The sequence below is a fragment of the Ranitomeya variabilis genome, chromosome 2 (assembly GCF_051348905.1).
Source record: "Ranitomeya variabilis isolate aRanVar5 chromosome 2, aRanVar5.hap1, whole genome shotgun sequence".
NCBI classification, from domain to species: Eukaryota; Metazoa; Chordata; class Amphibia; order Anura; family Dendrobatidae; genus Ranitomeya; species Ranitomeya variabilis.
This window is the reverse complement of record NC_135233.1, coordinates 640,258,009-640,278,643: the sequence shown is the minus strand read 5'-3', so window position 1 is coordinate 640,278,643 and position 20,635 is coordinate 640,258,009.

Sequence of the window (20,635 nt, the reverse complement as noted above, 5' to 3'; positions counted from 1 at the left end):
TTTCTTGAGGTAATGTTATGTTGTGTAATGTCCTTTATTTATGCATATTACCTCATATGTCTTATAATGCTGCTATGATGTCTAATGTAATGCACATATATTCCTTGTATTATGTGGATGTAGCGAAAGTGTAGAATTTAGACTTAGTCCATTAGGGGGAGGACAATAGAATACAATAGAATAATATAGGAATCAGTTTAGGATTTAGTTAGAAGGGGCTAACTGGGAGTAAGTCAGAGCTTCCTGATTTGAGTTAGTTGGGGCTGGGAGCCCGGACGAGTCAATTGAGTCTTGTAATGTTTACGCAAGGAGCCCTGCCATCCAGGGCCTATGGGCAGAAGGTCTCTTGGTAGTGGCGGAATACAGGGCAGCATTAGGATGGTAGCGGCTAACTTTGGGGGAACAATCCCAAATGTCTGGTGCGAAACGGACAGGGGATTCCTAAAGCAGGTTGATCTGACCAGTCATGAGGCTGTGGTACCAAAGGTGATGGTATGACCCTGTGATATTTCTGAAGGAGTGAGGGACAGCACAGGGAAAGGAGAAGCTATACTCTGTGGAGAACCTTGTGCTGCCTTTGTGACAAAACTGGACGCGCTGTGTAAAGAACTGAGTAAAGTTATTTTGTTGGAACTGGATATGGACTATGTTTATGTGACTGAGGGCCAGGGTGTGCTATTACTACCACCCTCAGCCACGACTACCTCCCTGGCCCCTGTTACACAATGATGAAACTTATACTCTCTATCTTATAATAACTTCTAGGTATGCTGTGTTATCCCCGTCACGGCATCATTCAGCTGGTCTGAGAGAGACCCCTTGGCAAATCTTTGGAAACCTTTGCACATTGTCCAATGGTAAAACTTGTACTCTCTATCTCTACCTCTTAGAATAACTTCTAAGTGTATTGTGATGTCCCCATCATGGCGTCTTTCAGCTGGTCTGAGAAAGACCCCTTGACAAATTTTTAAAACTTTGCTCATTGTGCAATGGTCACATTTGTACTCCCTATCTCGACATCTTGTAATAAGTACAAAGTGTATTTCGATGTCCCCATCAAGGCATCTTTCAGCGTGTATGATACAGACCCTTTGGTTAATTTTTGGAAATCTTTACACATTGTGCAGTGGTAAAACTTGTATTCTCTATCTCTACCTAGTGGAATAACTGAAAAATGTATTTTGAGGTCCCCATCAGGGTCTTTTTCACCGTGTATGATACTGACCCCTTGAGGTAATTTTTTGAAGCCATTGTACATTGTGCAATGGTCAATTTTGTACTTTTAATCTCTATATGCTCTACTATTATATATTTTTTTTATTGTATTGCCCTTCTCACTGTCTCTTTAAGTGTGTATCTGGTAGCCTGATGCTGTTTTTTTTGTGTCTGCACTTGGACAATTTGGAACATAAATGCATTAATTTGCTCCACACAATTCTTCATGGGTCAGTCTTACACAGAATAATAATATGAGTAATGAAACATGCTCTCTCTATATACTGCTAGTTCTAAAATCGTACTCACACATCCCTTGTGAATAATAATATGAGTAATGAAACATGCTCTCTATATATACTGCTAGTTCTAAAATCGTACCCACACATCCCTTCTGAATAATAATATGAGTAATGAAACATGCTCTCTATATATACTGCTAGTTCTAAAATCGTACCCACACATCCCTTGTGGGAAATTCAACATACTTCTGTTAGCATGCGCCTTATGCTGCTCATATATGCAACACCCCAGTAGGTGGGTGGAACGCCTGGGCACCAAATCTGTGTCTGAGAGTGAAACCACTGGCCCTTCCCCAGTTTCATCATTCGCACTCTGCTGTCCAGGAAGGAGGTGCTGAGGCCTCCTGTCCACAACCTGCAGTTGCACAGACACAGCAATCAACAACCACATCCATTTCATTGTCCAGCGCAGCGTTTACTTGTCCCTTGTCAGCATATACGTATACTTATATAGGGCATACATATTCGTTAGCAAGTTACATTGTCTGTTGCTGGATGAAGACCATTGCTGACTTTTCCAGGCTCCTAAATGAGACTTGTGTCTCTTTATTAAACTGTCGATTATCTTACATTTTCTAAATTTGGGTCCCTCTAAATTTAGGGTGGTAGGGTATTGGCCAGTTTCTGTACATTCTAACCCTTTTGAGACCTAGCCTGTTTTCACCTAAATAGCCAGGCTAATTTTTGCAATTCTGACCAGTGTCACTTTTTGAGGTCATAACCCTGGAACGCTTCAACGGATCCTGGTGATTCTGAGAATGTTTTCTCATGACATATTGTTCTTTCTAATAGCAGTAAAATTTCTTTAATATAACTTGCGTTTACTTGTGAAAAAAAACCAGAAATTTGGCAAAAATGTTGAAAATTTCGCAATTTTCAAACTTTTAATTTTATGCCACAAATCAGAGAATCATATCGCACAAAATAGTTAATAAATAACATTTTCCACATGTCAACTTTACATCTGCACAATTTTGGAACCAAATTTTTTTTTTGTTAGGAAGTTATAAGGGTTAAAAGTTGACCAGCAATTTTTCATTTTTTCAACAAATTTTACAAAACCATTTTGTTTAGGGTCCACATCACAATTGAAGTCACTTTGAGGGGTCTATATGAATATGAAAGAAAATACTCAAAAGTGACACCATTCTAAAAACTGCACCCCTCAAGGTAATCAAAAACACATTCAAGATATTTATTAAACCTTCAGATGCTTCACAGGAATTTTTGGAATGTGGAAGGAAAAAATAAATATTTACTTTTCTTTCACAACAATTTTCCTTTAGACCTAATTTTTTATTACTTTCGCAAGGGTAACAGGAGAAAATGGATCATATATTTTGCTGTGCAATTTCTTCTGAGCCTGCCGATACCACATAGTGGGGGAAATCTACTGGGCTCGGAAGAGAAGGAGAGCCATTTGACTTTTTGAATGTAAAATATGCTGGAATAATTAGCGGATGCCATGTCATGTTTGGAGAGCCCCTGATGTGCCTAAACAGGGGAAACCCCCACACATGATACCATTTTGGAAACTAGACCCCTTATGAAACTTATCTGGATGTGTATTAAGCACCTTGAACCCACAAGTTCTTCACAGAAGTTTATAATGAAGAGCCATGGAAATAAAAAAACACATTTTTCCCAAATAAATCTTTTTAGCTCACAATTTTGCATTTACATAAGGGTAAAAAGAGATAACGCACCATACAATTTGTTGTACAATTTCTCCGGAGTACGCCGATACCCGATATGTGGGGAAATACTTCTGTTTGGGTGCACGGCAGGGATTGGAAGGGAAGGAGCACCATTAGACTTTTGGAATAATAATAATAATCTTTATTTTTATATAGCGCTAACATATTACGCAGCGCTTAACCCCTTAGTGACGGAGCCAAATTTTTTAAATCTGACCAGTGTCACTTTATTTGGTAATAACTCTGCAACGCTTCAACAAATCCCAGTGATTTTGAGACTGTTTTTTCATGACACATTATACTTTATGATAATGGTAAATTTAGATCAATATGTTTTGTGCTTATTTATAAAAAATAACAAAAATTTAAGAAAAATGTTAGAAAATTAGCAATTTTCTAAATTTGAATGATTATCCCTTTAATCCAGATGGTCATACCACTGCAGACCATTAATAAATAACATTTCCCACATGTCGGCTTTACATCAGCACCATTTTTAAAATGTTATTTTATTTTGTTAGCATTTTAGGAGGTTTAAAAATGTAGCAGCAATTTTTCATTTTTTCAAGGAAATTTACAAAATTTATTTTTTTAGGGACTTATCCATGTTTGAAGTGACTTTAGGGGTCTCATATATTAGGAAACCCCCAAACGTGATACCATTTTAAAAACAGCACCCCCTGACATATTGAAAACTGCTGTCAGGTAGTTTATTAACCATTCAGGTGCTTTACAGGAATTAATGCAAAGTGGTATGACAGAAATGAAAATGTGTATTTTTACCACCTAAATGGCATTAACTTCTTAACAGATTATTACAGCCATCAGACTCTAAGCCCGCTATTTGGTCATGAATTGCCATCGCAAACATCAGGACCACAAAATAATGATCTGAGGGCACCAATTGGGATAAAGAGGAAGCCCCCGCACTCTGTTAACGATTTATATGATGTAGTCACTATTGACAGCAGCATCTAAAGGGTTAAACAGATATGGACGGTCAAACACTGATTGTGGCTGATGCAGCAAGTTGTCACCTATAGTGTACAGCCGAGAGCTGCTGGATTGTCACCTGCATGGGGAGGCAATTCTCATATATCTCAGGTCAGTTAAAAGACGTATTGGCTGTCACTAAGGGGTATGTGCACACATTGCAGATTTGCCTGCAGATTTTTCTGCACTAAATCCGCAGCTCTTGGCAGAAAACGCAGGTGCATTTTTTATACATTTTTTTTTTCATTTTTTATGCGTTTTTTATGCGTTTTTGAAAACTACATAAAGATGTATTATTGAACAAGAAAAAAAAGATTTGTGATGTGATTTCTTGTCCAACCTCCTCTTTTACATTTGTCCATCCCACACTCCATTACAAACACAGATAGACAGATAGATAGACAGACAGACAGACATACAGACAGACAGATAGATAGATAGATAGATAGATAGATAGATAGATAATAGATACATAATAGATAGATATAAATATACCGTATTTTCTGGTGTATAAGACGACTGGGCGTATAAGACGACCCCCAACTTTTCCATATAAAATATGGAATTTGGGATATGCCCGCTGTATAAGACGGGGGTCATCTTATACGCCCAGTCATCTTATACAGCGTGTGGTTCCCAGGGTCTGAAGGAGAGGAGACTCTCCTTCAGGCCCTGGGATCCATATTCATGTTAAAAATAAAGAATAAAAATAAAAAATATGTATATACTCACCCTTCCGAGAAGCCTGGCTCTCACCGGTGTAAGCGTCTGCCTCCGTTCCTAAGAATTGCAGCAAGAAGGACCCTCGATGATGTCACGGTCAGGTGACTGGCCTGTGATTGGTCCGTGACCGCTCATGTGACCAGTCACCTGACCGTGACGTCATCGAAGGTCCTTCACGCTCTGCAATTCTTAGGAACGGAGGCAGACGCTTACACCGGTGAGAGCCAGGCTTCTCGGAAGGGTGAGTATATACATATTTTTTATTTTTATTCTTTATTTTTAACATGAATATGGATCCCAGGGCCTGAAGGAGAGTTTCCTCTCCTTCAGACCCTGGGAATCATCCAGGATCGCTCCCTGCACACGCCGTACCCGGCGTATAAGACGACCCCCGACTTTTGGGACAATTTTTAGGGGTTAAAAAGTCGTCTTGTACGCCGGAAAATACGGTAGATAGAAAATAGATAGAAGGAATGACATAGATAGATAGATGATAGATAGCTAGATAGATAGATAATAGATAGATATAAATATAGATAGAAAATAGATAGAAGGAATGAGATCGATAGACAGACAAATGGATGGATAGATAGATAGATAGATAGATAGATAGATAGATAGATAGATAGATAGATAGATAGATAGATAGAAGGAATGAGCTAGCTAGATAGATAGATAGATGGATGAGAGATAGATCTATAGATAGATAGATCTATACATACAGGTCCTTCTCAAAAAATTAGCATATAGTGTTAAATTTCATTATTTACCATAATGTAATGATTACAATTAAACTTTCATATATTATAGATTCATTATCCACCAACTGAAATTTGTCAGGTCTTTTATTGTTTTAATACTGATGATTTTGGCCTACAACTCCTGATAACCCCAAAAACCTGTCTCAATAAATTAGCATATCAAGAAAAGGTTCTCTAAACGACCTATTACCCTAATCTTCTGAATCAACTAATTAACTCTAAACACATGCAAAAGATACCTGAGGCTTTTAAAAACTCCCTGCCTGGTTCATTACTCAAAACCCCCATCATGGGTAAGACTAGCGACCTGACAGATGTCAAGAAGGCCATCATTGACACCCTCAAGCAAGAGGGTAAGACCCAGAAAGAAATTTCTCAACAAATAGGCTGTTCCCAGAGTGCTGTATCAAGGCACCTCAATGGTAAGTCTGTTGGAAGGAAACAATGTGGCAGAAAACGCTGTACAACGAGAAGAGGTGACCGGACCCTGAGGAAGATTGTGGAGAAGGACCGATTCCAGACCTTGGGGAACCTGAGGAAGCAGTGGACTGAGTCTGGTGTGGAAACATCCAGAGCCACCGTGCACAGGCGTGTGCAGGAAATGGGCTACAGGTGCCGCATTCCCCAGGTAAAGCCACTTTTGAACCATAAACAGCGGCAGAAGCGCCTGACCTGGGCTACAGAGAAGCAGCACTGGACTGTTGGTAAGTGGTCCCAAGTACTTTTTTCTGATGAAAGCAAATTTTGCATGTCATTCGGAAATCAAGGTGCCAGAGTCTGGAGGAAGACTGGGGAGAAGGAAATGCCAAAATGGTGCCATGTCAGCTGCTGGTGTTGGTCCACTGTGTTTCATCAAGGGCAGGGTCAATGCAGCTAGCTATCAGGAGATTTTGGAGCACTTCATGCTTCCATCGGCTGAAATGCTTTATGGAGATGAAGATTTCATTTTTCAGCACGACCTGGCACCTGCTCACAGTGCCAAAACCACTGGTAAATGGTTTACTGACCATGGTATTACTGTGCTCAATTGGCCTGCCAACTCTCCTGACCTGAACCCCATAGAGAATCTGTGGGATATTGTGAAGAGAAAGTTGAGAGACGCAAGACCCAACACTCTGGATGAGCTTAAGGCCGCTATTGAAGCATCCTGGGCCTCCATAACATCTCAGCAGTGTCACAGGCTGATTGCCTCCATGCCACGCCGCATTGAAGCAGTCATTTCTGCCAAAGGATTCCCGACCAAGTATTGAGTGCATAACTGAACATTATTATTTGATGGTTTTTTTGTTTGTTATTAAAAAACACTTTTATTTGATTGGACGGTTGAAATATGCTAATTTATTGAGACAGGTTTTTTGGGTTATCAGGAGTTGTAGGCCAATATCATCAGTATTAAAACAATAAAAGACCTGACAAATTTCAGTTGGTGGATAATGAATCTATAATATATGAAAGTTTAATTGTAATCATTACATTAGGGTAAATAATGAAATTTAACACTATATGCTAATTTTTTGAGAAGGACCTGTAGATCAATAGATATTATCTATAGATCTATCTGTCATCTATCTATCTAGCTCATTCCTTCTATCTATCTATTATATCTATCACCTATCTATCTCATTCCTTCTATCGATAGATAGATAGATAGATAGATAGATAGATAGATAGATAGATAGATAGATAGATAGATAGAATGGGATAGATAAATAGATAGATAGATAGATAGATAGATAGATAGATAGATAGATAGATAGAAGGAATGAGAAAGATAGATAGATAGATAGATAGATAGATAGATAGATAGATAGATAGATAGATAGATAGATACAGTCATGGCCAAAAGTATTGACACCCCTGCAATTATGTCAGATAATACTCAGTTTCTTCCTGAAAATGATTGCAAACACAAAATCTTTGGTATTATTATCTTCATTTAATTTGTCTTAAATGAAAAAACACAAAAGAATTGTCCTAAATCCAAATTGGATATAATTCCACACCAAACATAAAAAAGGGGGTGGACAAAAGTATTGGCACCTGTTGTGAATTAGACTTCTTGGCTCCCTCTGGTGGTTATTAGTGATATCACTCTGGGATTTTCTTTCCTCAGTTTGCACCCACCTGGGTCGTTAGTCCAGGGGTGTTGCTATATTAACCTCCTGGATCCTTAGTCCAGTGCCTGGCATCGTTGTAATCAGATCCTTTTTGTTTGCTCCTATCTGCTGGTCCTGGTTCGTGCAAAATTAAGCTAAGTCCTGCTTCTTTGTTTTTTGGGTTATTTGCTTGCTCTCATTTTTGTCCAGCTTGTACTAAATGTGATTCCTGACCTTGCTGGAAGCTCTAGGGGGCTGGTGTTCTCCCCCCGGGCCGCCAGACGGTTCGGGGGTTCTTGAATATCCAGCGTGGATATTTTTGATAGGGTTTTTGCTGACCATATAAGTTATCTTACTATATTCTGCTATTAGCTAGTGGGCCTCTCTTTGCTAAATACCTAACTCATCCTTACGTTTGTCTTTTCCTCTTACCTCACCGTTATTATTTGTTGGGGGCTTGTATCCAACTTTTGAGTTTTTTTCTTTGGAGGCAAGAAAGGTCTTTCTTTTTCCTTCTAGGGTTAGTTAGTTCTCCGGCTGGCGCGAGAAGTCTAGAATCAACGTAGGCACGTTCCCCGGCTGCTGGTATTTGTGGTGCTAGGATTAGATATATGGTCAGATCAGTTACCACTGCCCTATGAGCTGGTTTTTGTGTTTGCAGACTTAGAAACTATTTCTGAGACCCTCTGCCATTGGGGTCATAACAGTATGCCAGGCCAACATTGAATGTTTATTGCATTGCAGAAGTGGGATAATAAGAAAGGAAATTCTGAGTTTTTTTTTTTTTCCCTCTCTTCCTCCCCTTTACCTTTGAGTGGCTTGTGCTTGCTACAGACATGAATGTCCAGGCCTTGATTACAAGTGTAGACCAGCTTGCTGCTCGTGTGCAGGGCATACAAGATTTTGTTACCAGTAGTCCAATGTCTGAACCTAAAATACCTATTCCTGAACTGTTTTCTGGAGACCGATTTAGGTTTAGGAATTTCAGGAACAATTGTAAATTGTTTCTTTCTCTGAGACCCCGTTCATCTGGAGATCCAGCTCAGCAAGTGAAAATTGTTATCTCTTTTTTACGGGGTGACCCTCAGGATTGGGCTTTTTCGCTAGCGCCAGGAGATCCGGCATTGGCAAATATTGATGCGTTTTTTCTGGCGCTCGGATTGCTTTACGAGGAACCCAATCTTGAAGTTCAGGCAGAAAAAGCCTTGCTGGCTATTTCTCAGGGCCAGGATGAAGCTGAAGTGTATTGCCAAAAATTTCGGAAATGGTCCGTGCTTACTCAGTGGAATGAGTGTGCTCTGGCCGCAAATTTCAGAAATGGCCTTTCTGAAGCCATTAAGAATGTGATGGTGGGTTTCCCCATTCCTACAAGTCTGAATGATTCTATGGCGCTGGCTATTCAAATTGACCGGCGTTTGCGGGAGCGTAAAACCGCTAATCCCCTGGTGGTGTCTGAACAAACATCTGATTTAATGCAATGTGATAGAATTCAGACTAGAAATGAGCGGAAAAATCATAGACGTCAGAATGGGTTATGTTTTTACTGTGGTGATTCTACACATGTTATATCAGCATGCTCTAAACGCCTAACAAGGGTTGTCAGTCCTGTCGCCATTGGTAATTTGCAACCTAAATTTATTTTGTCTGTGACTTTAATTTGCTCATTGTCTTCTTACCCTGTTATGGCGTTTGTGGATTCAGGTGCTGCCCTGAGTCTTATGGATCTGTCATTTGCCAAGCGCTGTGGTTTTGTTCTTGAACCGTTGGTAAATCCTATTCCTCTTAGAGGTATTGATGCTACGCCATTGGCGGAAAATAAACCGCAGTTTTGGACGCAGGTAACCATGTGCATGACTCCTGAACATCGGGAGGTGATTCGTTTTCTTGTTCTGCATAAAATGCATGATTTGGTCATTTTGGGTCTGCCATGGTTACAGACCCACCATCCAGTCTTGGATTAGAAGGCAATGTCTGTGTCAAGTTGGGGCTGTCAGGGAATTCATGCTGATTCCCCGCCGGTGTCTATTGCTTCCTCTACTCCTTCGGAAGTTCCTGAGTATTTGTCTGATTATCAGGATGTATTCAGCGAGTCCAGATCCAGTGCTCTGCCTCCTCATAGGGACTGTGACTGCGCCATAGATTTGATTCCAGGTAGTAAATTTCCTAAGGGAAGATTATTTAATCTGTCTGTACCTGAGCATGCCGCAATGCGTTCGTATATCAAGGAGTCTCTGGAGAAGGGGCATATCCGTCCATCCTCTTCCCCTCTTGGTGCGGGATTCTTTTTTGTGGCCAAGAAGGACGGATCTTTGAGACCTTGTATTGACTATCGGCTTCTGAATAAAATCACTGTTAAATTTCAGTATCCTTTGCCTCTGTTGTCGGACTTGTTTGCCCGGATTAAAGGTGCCAAGTAGTTCACCCAGATAGATCTTCGTGGTGCGTACAACCTTGTGCGCATTAAGCAAGGAGATGAATGGAAGACTGCATTTAATACGCCCGAAGGTCATTTTGAGTACTTGGTGATGCCTTTTGGGCTCTCTAATGCGCCCTCAGTGTTTCAGTCCTTTATGCATGATATTTTCCGGAAGTATCTGGATAAATTTATGATTGTTTATCTGGATGATATTCTGGTTTTCTCTGAAGATTGGGACTCACATGTGGAGCAGGTCAAGATGGTGTTTCAGGTTTTGCGTGAGAATGCTTTGTTTGTTAAGGGCTCAAAGTGTCTCTTTGGAGTACAGAAGGTTCCCTTTTTGGGGTTTATTTTTTCCCCTTCTGCTGTGGAGATGGACCCAGTCAAGGTCCGAGCTATTCATGATTGGACTCAACCCACGTCAGTTAAGAGTCTTCAGAAGTTCTTGGGTTTTGATAACTTCTACCGTCGTTTTATCGCTAATTTTTCTAGCGTTGTTAAACCTTTGACGGATATGACCAAGAAAGGTTCTGATGTTGCTAACTGGGCTCCTGCAGCCGTGGAGGCGTTCCAAGAGTTGAAGCGCCGGTTTACTTCGGCGCCTGTTTTGTGCCAGCCTGATGTCTCACTTCCCTTTCAGGTCGAAGTGGATGCTTCTGAGATTGGGGCAGGGGCCGTTTTGTCACAGAGAGGCCCTGGTTGCTCGGTAATGAGACCATGTGCTTTCTTCTCCAGGAAGTTTTCGCCTGCTGAGCGGAATTATGATGTCGGCAATCGGGAGTTGCTGGCCATGAAGTGGGCATTTGAGGAGTGGCGTCATTGGCTCGAGGGTGCTAAGCATCGTGTGGTGGTCTTGACTGATCACAAAAATCTGATGTATCTCGAGTCTGCTAAATGCCTGAATCCTAGACAGGCCCGCTGGTCATTGTTTTTCTCCCGTTTTGACTTTGTGGTCTCGTATTTACCAGGTTCAAAGAATGTGAAGGCTGATGCTCTTTCAAGGAGCTTTGTGCCTGACTCTCCTGGAGTTGCAGAACCAGTTGGTATTCTTAAAGAGGGAGTTATCTTGTCAGCCATTTCTCCTGATTTGAGACGCGTGTTGCAGAGATTTCAGGCTGGTAGACCTGACTCTTGTCCACCTGACAGACTGTTTGTTCCTGATAGGTGGACCAGCAGAGTCATTTCCGAGGTTCATTCCTCGGTGTTGGCAGGTCATCCGGGAATTTTTGGCACCAGAGATCTGGTGGCTAGGTCCTTTTGGTGGCCTTCCTTGTCACGGGATGTGCGGTCATTTGTGCAGTCCTGTGGGACTTGTGCTCGAGCTAAGCCTTGCTGTTCTCGTGCCAGCGGGTTGCTCTTGCCCTTGCCTGTCCCGAAGAGGCCTTGGACACACATTTCTATGGATTTCATTTCTGATCTCCCGGTGTCTCAGGGCATGTCTGTCATCTGGGTGGTATGTGATCGCTTTTCCAAAATGGTCCATTTGGTGCCTTTGCCTAAGCTGCCCTCCTCTTCCGATCTGGTTCCTGTGTTCTTTCAGAATGTGGTTCGTTTACACGGCATTCCTGAGAATATTGTGTCTGACAGAGGATCCCAGTTTGTTTCCAGGTCCTGGCGATCCTTTTGTGCTAGGATGGGCATTGAGTTGTCGTTTTCGTCTGCCTTTCATCCTCAGACTAATGGACAAACGGAGCGAACTAATCAGACTCTGGAGGCTTATTTGAGGTGTTTTGTTTCGGCAGATCAGGATGATTGGGTGACCTTCTTGCCGTTGGCTGAGTTTGCCCTTAATAACCGGGCTAGTTCCGCTACTTTGGTTTCGCCATTTTTCTGCAACTCTGGTTTCCATCCTCGTTTTTCCTCGGGACATGTGGAGCCTTCTGACTGTCCTGGGGTGGATTCTGTGGTGGATAGGTTGCAGCAGATCTGGAATCATGTGGTGGACAACTTGAAGTTGTCACAGGAGAAGGCTCAGCGTTTTGCCAACCGCCGCCGCGGTGTGGGTCCCCGACTTCGTGTTGGGGATTTGGTATGGCTGTCTTCTCGATTTGTTCCTATGAAGGTCTCCTCTCCTAAATTTAAGCCTCGCTTCATCGGTCCTTACAAGATATTGGAAATCCTTAATCCTGTGTCCTTTCGCTTGGATCTTCCGGTGTCGTTTGCCATTCACAACGTGTTCCATAGGTCCTTGTTGCGGCGGTACGTTGTACCTGTGGTTCCTTCTGTTGAGCCTCCTGCTCCGGTGTTGGTTGGGGGCAAGTTGGAGTACGTGGTGGAGAAGATCTTGGATTCTCGTCTCTCCAGACGGAGGCTTCAGTATCTGGTCAAGTGGAAGGGCTATGGTCAGGAGGATAATTCCTGGGTGGTTGCCTCTGATGTGCATGCGGCCGATTTAGTTCGTGCCTTTCACGCTGCTCATCCTGATCGCCCTGGTGGTCTTGGTGAGGGTTCGGTGACCCCTCCTTAAGGGGGGGGTACTGTTGTGAATTAGACTTCTTGGCTCCCTCTGGTGGTTATTAGTGATATCACTCTGGGATTTTCTTTCCTCAGTTTGCACCCACCTGGGTCGTTAGTCCAGGGGTGTTGCTATATTAACCTCCTGGATCCTTAGTCCAGTGCCTGGCATCGTTGTAATCAGATCCTTTTTGTTTGCTCCTATCTGCTGGTCCTGGTTCGTGCAAAATTAAGCTAAGTCCTGCTTCTTTGTTTTTTGGGTTATTTGCTTGCTCTCATTTTTGTCCAGCTTGTACTAAATGTGATTCCTGACCTTGCTGGAAGCTCTAGGGGGCTGGTGTTCTCCCCCCGGGCCGTCAGACGGTTCGGGGGTTCTTGAATATCCAGCGTGGATATTTTTGATAGGGTTTTTGCTGACCATATAAGTTATCTTACTATATTCTGCTATTAGCTAGTGGGCCTCTCTTTGCTAAATACCTAACTCATCCTTACATTTGTCTTTTCCTCTTACCTCACCGTTATTATTTGTTGGGGGCTTGTATCCAACTTTTGGGGTTTTTTCTTTGCCTCCTTCTAGGGTTAGTTAGTTCTCCGGCTGGCGCGAGACGTCTAGAATCAACGTAGGCACGTTCCCCGGCTGCTGGTATTTGTGGTGCTAGGATTAGATATATGGTCAGATCAGTTACCACTGCCCTATGAGCTGGTTTTTGTGTTTGCAGACTTAGAAACTATTTCTGAGACCCTCTGCCATTGGGGTCATAACAGGCACCGTTTGAAAAATCATGTGATGCTTCTCTAATTTGTGTAATTAACAGCACCTGTAACTTACCTATGGCTTCTAACAGGTGTTGGCAATAACTTAATCACACTTGCAGCCAGTTGACATGGATTAAAGTTGACTCAACCTCTGTGCTGTGTCCTTGTGTGTACCACATGAGCATGGAGAAAAGAAAGAAGACCAAAGAACTGTCTGAGGACTTGAGAAACCAAATTGTGAGGAAGCATGAGCAATCTCAAGGCTACAAGTCCATCTCCAAAGACTTGAATGTTCCTGTGTCTACCGTGCGCAGTGTCATCAAGAAGTTTAAAGCCCATGGCTCTGTGGCTAACCTCCATAGATGTGGACGGAAAAGAAAAATGTACAAGAGATTTCAACGCAAGATTGTGCGGATGTTGGATAAAGAACCTCGACTAACATCCAAACAAGTTCAAGCTAGCCTGCAGTCCGAGGGTATAACAGTATCAACCCATACTATCCGTCGGCGTTTGAATGAAAAGGGACTGTATGGTAGGAGACCCAGGAAGACCCCACTTCTTACCCCGAGACATAAAAATGCCAGGCTGGAGTTTGCTTAAACGTACCTGAAAAAGCCTAAAACGTTTTGGAAGAATGTTCTCTGGTCAGATGAGACAAAAGTAGAGCTTTTTGGGCAAAGACATCAACATAGAGTTTACATAGAGGTCCCTACAGTCAAACATGGCGGAGGTTCCCTGATGTTTTGGGGTTGCTTTGCTGCCTCTGGCACTGGACTGCTTGTCCGTGTGCATGGCATTATGAAGTCTGAAGACTACCAACAAATTTTGCAGCATAATGTAGGGCCCAGTGTGAGAAAGCTGGGTCTCCCTCAGAGGTCATGGGTCTTCCAGCAGGACAATTACCCAAAACACACTTAAAAAACACTACAAAATGGTTTGAGAGAAAGCACTGGAGACTTCTAAGGTGGCCAGCAATGAATCCAGACCCGAATCCCATAGAACACCTGTGGAGAGATCTAAAAATGGCAGTTTGGAGAAGGCACCCTTCAAATATCAGGGACCTGGAGCAGTTTGCCAAAGAAGAATGGTCTAAAATTCCAGCAGAGCATTGTAAGAAACTCATTGATGGTCACCGGAAGCGGTTGGTCTCAGTTATTTTGGCTAAAGGTTGTGCAACCAAGTATTAGACTGAGGGTGCCAATACTTTTGTCTGGTCCATTTTTGGAGTTTTGTGTAAAACGATCAATGTTTTGCTTTTTGCTTCATTCTCTTTTGTGTTTTTTCATTTAAGACAAATTAAATGAAGATAATAATACCAAAGAATTTGTGTTTGCTATCATTTTCAGGAAGAAACCGAGTATTATCTGACAGAATTGCAGGGGTGTCAATACTTTTGGCCATGACTGTAGATAGATAGAATAGATAGATAGAAGGAATGAGATAGATAGAAGGAATGAGATAGATAGATAGATGATAGAATAGATAGATAGATAGATAGATAGATAGATAGATAGATAGATAGATAGATAGAAGGAATAAGATAGATAGATGATAGATATAATAAATAGAAGGAATGAGATAGATAGATATCTATTCATATATCTATGGATAGATGTAGATAGATATATGTATAGATATACCTATATATCCATATATCTATGTAATTATCCATATATCTATTTACATCTATCCATAGATATATCTATAGATAGATATATGAATAGATCTATCTATCTATCTATCTATCTATCTATCTATCTATCTATCTATCTATCTATCCCATTCCTTCTATCTATCTATCTATCTATCTATCTATCTATCTATCTATCCCATATCTATCTATAGATAGATAGAAGGAATGAGATAGATAGATATATAGATAGATCTACATAAAGATAGATCTATAGATGTATGAATAGATAGATCTATGTATCTATCTATAGATATATGTATGGATAGATGTAGAAAGATATAAGGATAGTTAGGCTACTTTGATAAATCAGTTTTTTTCCGTCAGGCAGGATTCGGCAAATTTTGGAAAAAACGGATCCGTTGCAAATAGTGAAAAACAGATGCAACGGATCCGTTTTTGTTTTTTTTTAGAGCGAGAGAATGGAAAATGTGCATGATTTGAATGGAAAAATGCATGAAAAACTGGATTCGGAGGCTGGATTCATCATTTCACATCTCAGTTTAATACGTTTATCGCTGGATCAGTCACTAAGCGGTTTTTCGCTGCACAGAAAAAATGTTCCTCTGTACGTTTTCTCCGTCCACCGGAAACAAATTTTTTGACAGATCCGGCAAAAAATGGATGAAACGTGTGGCCATCAGGCGCAATCCGGTGCTAATACAACTCTATGAGAAAAAAACTGATCTGTTTTTTTCAAAACTCGCCGGATTGTGCCTGACGGCAAAAAGCTGATGTGTGAATGTAGCCAGGTAGATATAAGGATAGATATATCTATGTATCTATCTATAAATATATCTATAGATAGATATAGCCATAGTTATATCTATAGATATATCCATAATTATATCTATAGATATATCTATAGATATCCATCTATAAATATATAGATTTATCCATAGATATATCCATAGATATATACTAGCAAGGCCAATGTTGATTAATGAACATGTTTAATTTAAAAAAAAATGACAATTTTCTGCGCAAGAGGGGAAAAGCCGACAGCCGTGGGCCAATAGTTGTAGCCTGGGAAGGGGGTAATACCATGGCCCCTTCCCAGACTATGAATATCAGCCCGCAGCTGTCTGCGAAGCCTTTACTGGCTAATAAAATAGGGGGACCCCCAAAAAGTGACGTGGGGTACCACTATATTTTATAGCCAGAAAGGCTACGCAGACAGCTGCGGGCTGATATTCATAGCCTAGAGAGGGGCCATAGATATTTGCCCCCCGGGCAACAAATACCAGCCCCCAGCCTCCCCAGAAATGGCACATCTGTAAGATGCGCCAATTCCGGCACTTAGCCCCTCTCTTCCCACTCCCCTGTAGCAGTGGGATATGGGGTAATAAGGGGTTAATGTCACCTTGCTAATGTAAGGTGACGTTAAGCCCGGTTAGTAATGGAGAGACGTCAATAAGACGCCTATCCATTACTAATCCTATAGTAGTAAAAGAGTTAAAAAAAAATAAAAACACAGCCAGAAAAAAGTATTTTAATATTCTTAATTTCACCATACTTACCATACTCGATCTCCTGCAAAAAATTAAAAATAATAAACCAACCGTATACTCCCTGTCCAACACAGTCCAATTAATAATGAGTGTCCCACGACGATCTCCCCTATAGAACAGTGACATCGGGTGATGTCACTGCTCTATAGACCTCCACACTGAAATGAGACAATGGCTCCTGCAGTGCATCACTGAAGAGGTTACCTGAGTTCATTGGTCTCACGTTATGGCAAAGCTGCGTGGGAATTTTCCCACACAGCAGTGCCTGTCAGGACTCTGAACATTTTTTAACTTTTGTGCATTACTGCCCTCTTCCAAGATGGCGTCTTTGGTCTCATGTGCACTGTGTCTTCCTGCTATAAAACTCCACCCCAGCCTTCAGTCTGTGCTAGAGTATTCTGCCTTGCATCCAGCTCCTGACCTCTGATTACTCCCTGGCTATACACCTGCTCCTGTGAACCTGTGTGATGATCCTGCTACTCTGCTCTGAGTTCCTGCTGCATACACAAGTTTCCAGTAATCCTCCTTCATCTGCTGCTCGTGTTTACTTCATCTGCATTTGCTGGACATGTAAGCTGCTGCTGCTTTGCATTAACCTGAGACTATTAACCAGGCCTCCCTGGTTGAGCTAAGATATGATTTGAACTGCCTATAAGCATATCTATCTGTGTCTGCACTGACAAGGATTTATTCGTGTCAAGTATCCTCAAGAATAACTGTGCTTCATAGACTTTCTGCTTGATTGCATTTTTCTCTGAAGACTGCTAAGCTGCGTTTATTATTTGCACCAAGTGTTGTGGACTTGAGTTTCTCTCTGCACCTGTTTGAATCACCATGTGATAATATAGACTTTACCATTTATAAAACTGTGTCCTGTAGTTGTCTTGTTCCACGCAAAGAGTCTCCTGAGTTATCCCCTATAATTATTACAGTGCCACAAGTGAGAGTAGGAACTATTTCTCACAGTGGCGGAGGGATAGAGTGCAGAAGAATACCTTCCGTCATTGTATCTTGGAGCCCCTGGAGAGCGCTCGCATCAGCTGATGTGGCTGCTCTCCACGGGAGATCGTCATGAGACACTCATATTAATTGGATATCTGCGGATCAGGGAGTATATTGTTTGTTTATTATTTAATCTTTTTACAGGTGAGCAATGGTTTCAGGGATCAAGGTGATGGTGAGTATGTACTCTATGTTGTATGTACTGTATGTCTACACTCACCGGCCACTTTATTAGGTACACCATGCTAGTAACGGGTTGGACCCCTTTTGCCTTCAGAACTGCCTCAATTCTTCGTGGCATAGATTCAACAAGGTGCTGGAAGCATTCCTCAGAGATTTTGGTCCATATTGACATGATGGCATCACACAGTTGCCGCAGATTTGTCGGCTGCACATCCCAAAGATGCTCCATACAAGGCAGGATGGATCCATGCTTTCATGTTGTTTACGCCAAATTCTGACCCTACCATCCGAATGTCGCAGCAGAAATCGAGACTCATCAGACCAAGCAACGTTTTTCCAATCTTCTACTGTCCAATTTCGATGAGCTTGTGCAAATTGTAGCCTCAGTTTCCTGTTCTTAGCTGAAAGGAGTGGTACCCGGTGTGGTCTTCTGCTGCTGTAGCCCATCTGCCTCAAAGTTCGACGCACTGTGCGTTCAGAGATGCTCTTAGGCCTACCTTGGTTGTAACGGGTGGCGATTTGAGTCACTGTTGCCTTTCTATCAGCTCGAACCAGTCTGCCCATTCTCCTCTGACCTCTGGCATCAACAAGGCATTTCCGCCCACAGAACTGCCGCTCACTAGATTTTTTTTCTTTTTCGGGCCATTCTCTGTAAACCCTAGAGATGGTTGTGCGTGAAAATCCCAGTAGATCAGCAGTTTCTGAAATACTCAGACCAGCCCTTCTGGCACCAACAACCATGCCACGTTCAAAGGCACTCAAATCACCTTTCTTCCCCATACTGATGCTCGGTTTGAACTGCAGGAGATTGTCTTGACCATGTCTACATGCCTAAATGCACTGAGTTGCCTGTTGTGAATTTATCTTTTTGGCTCCCTCTAGTGGTTACTAGTGATTTGACTCTGGGAATGTCTGCCATCCCTTGTATGCTCACCTGGGTCGTTAGGTCAGGGGTGTTGCTATATAAGCTCCCTGGACCTTCAGTTCAATGCCTGGCAACGTTGTAATCAGAGCTAATCTGTTGTGCTCTTGCCTACTGATCCTGGTTCCTGCTAAATTAAGCTAAGTCTGCTTTCTTGCTTTTTGCTATTTGTTTTTGTTTGCATTTTTGTCCAGCTTGCACATAATCTGTATCCTAACCTTGCTGGAAGCTCTAGGGAGGCTGGAGTTCTCCCCCCGGGCCGTTAGACGGTTCGGGGGTTCTTGAATCTCCAGTGTGGATTTTTGTTAGGGTTTTCATTGACCATATAAGTTATCTTACTACATTCTGCTATTAGTAAGTGGGCCTCTCTGTGCTAAATCTAGTTCATCTCTGTGTTTGTCATTTCCTCTTACCTCACCGTTATTATTTGTGGGGGGCTTGTATCCTACTTTTGGGGTCTATTCTCTGGAGGCAAGAGAGGTCTTTGTTTTCCTCTTCTAGGGGTAGTTAGTCCTCCGGCTGGCGCGAGACATCTAGCGACCAACGTAGGCATGTTCCCCGGCTACTTCTAGTGTTGGCGTTAGGAGTAGATATATGGTCAACCCAGTTACCACTGCCCTATGAGCTGGATTTTTGTACGTCGCAGACTTACTTGTTCCTCTGAGACCCTCGCCATTGGGGTCATAACAGTTGCCGCCATGTGATTGGCTGATTAGAAATTAAGTGTTAACAAGAAGTTGGACAGGTTCCCGACTCAATGCAAGTCAATGGGTGCAGAAATGCTGCAGATCCGCACAAAGAATTGATATGCTGCAGAAAAAAACAATGCTGCGTTTCCACACAATTTTTTTTTGCAGCATGTGCACAGTGGATTGGGTTTTCCATAGGTTTACATGGTACTGTAAACCACATGGAAAACTGCTGCAGATCCGCAGCTTCAAAAACGCTATGGATGCGCGGTAAAATCCGCAACTTGTGAACATGGCCTTACAGTTTTTGCACACATTATCATCGCTGTCCCTGATGGGGCTCACAATCTAAATTCTCTATCAGTATTTCTTTGGAATGTGGGAGGAAACCCACGCAAACATGGGGAGAACATACAAATTCCTTGCATATGTTGTCCTTTGTGGGATTTGAACCCAAGACTCCAGCGCTGCAATGCAATTGCGGCACCCCAGGGTCTCGGTCGTCGCAGTTGTATTGCTTTCCTCTTGGGGAGAGTGATGCTACGTTTGGAGGCAAGGAAGGATAACTGCATCCAGGTATCACAAACATGCAGCACATTCACACTCCAGGCCACCAGGGGGAGCTTTTGCTCCTATTTATTAGGTCACTCCCATACATATATATAATCGGTAGTCTGTAGGAAAAGTTAGTTGCTGGCTGAGCTCAGCTCAGTCAGTTCCAGACAGTGGTCTGAGGAGGACAGAAGGTTAACGGAGCTGTGCATGCCCTCAGAGCTGCAGCTCCCAGAAAGAGACATTGAAAGGCAGAATTGTATTGCAGCGAGTGTGAAGGAAGTCAAAGCAAAGGAGAGGATACCAGAAGGGGACCACCGAGGGAGTTAGGACCTCTACGCCTTATTTCAGAGACCGACAGGACAGCTAATTGCAGGTTACCTGTCCGCACCTACACCCAGGCAGCACGGTGACACCTACAGAGCCGGGTTATCTAAGAGACCCTATAAACAGGCTCAAGTCACCAGTCAAAGGGGTTTTGTCCTATCCTATATGGGGGACAGAGAAAACGAAACACCACATCTGTAAGACCCTTATGTGAAGCCATAGGCAGTAAGGGACTACACCGCAGCGCAAGGGAAGGCTACTGATTTCCACCTGGACAAGGGGACTCTGGACTTGCCTCCAAACCAGCCGGACTCTGCCTGCCCTGTGATCTGGTGCCCTGGACTGT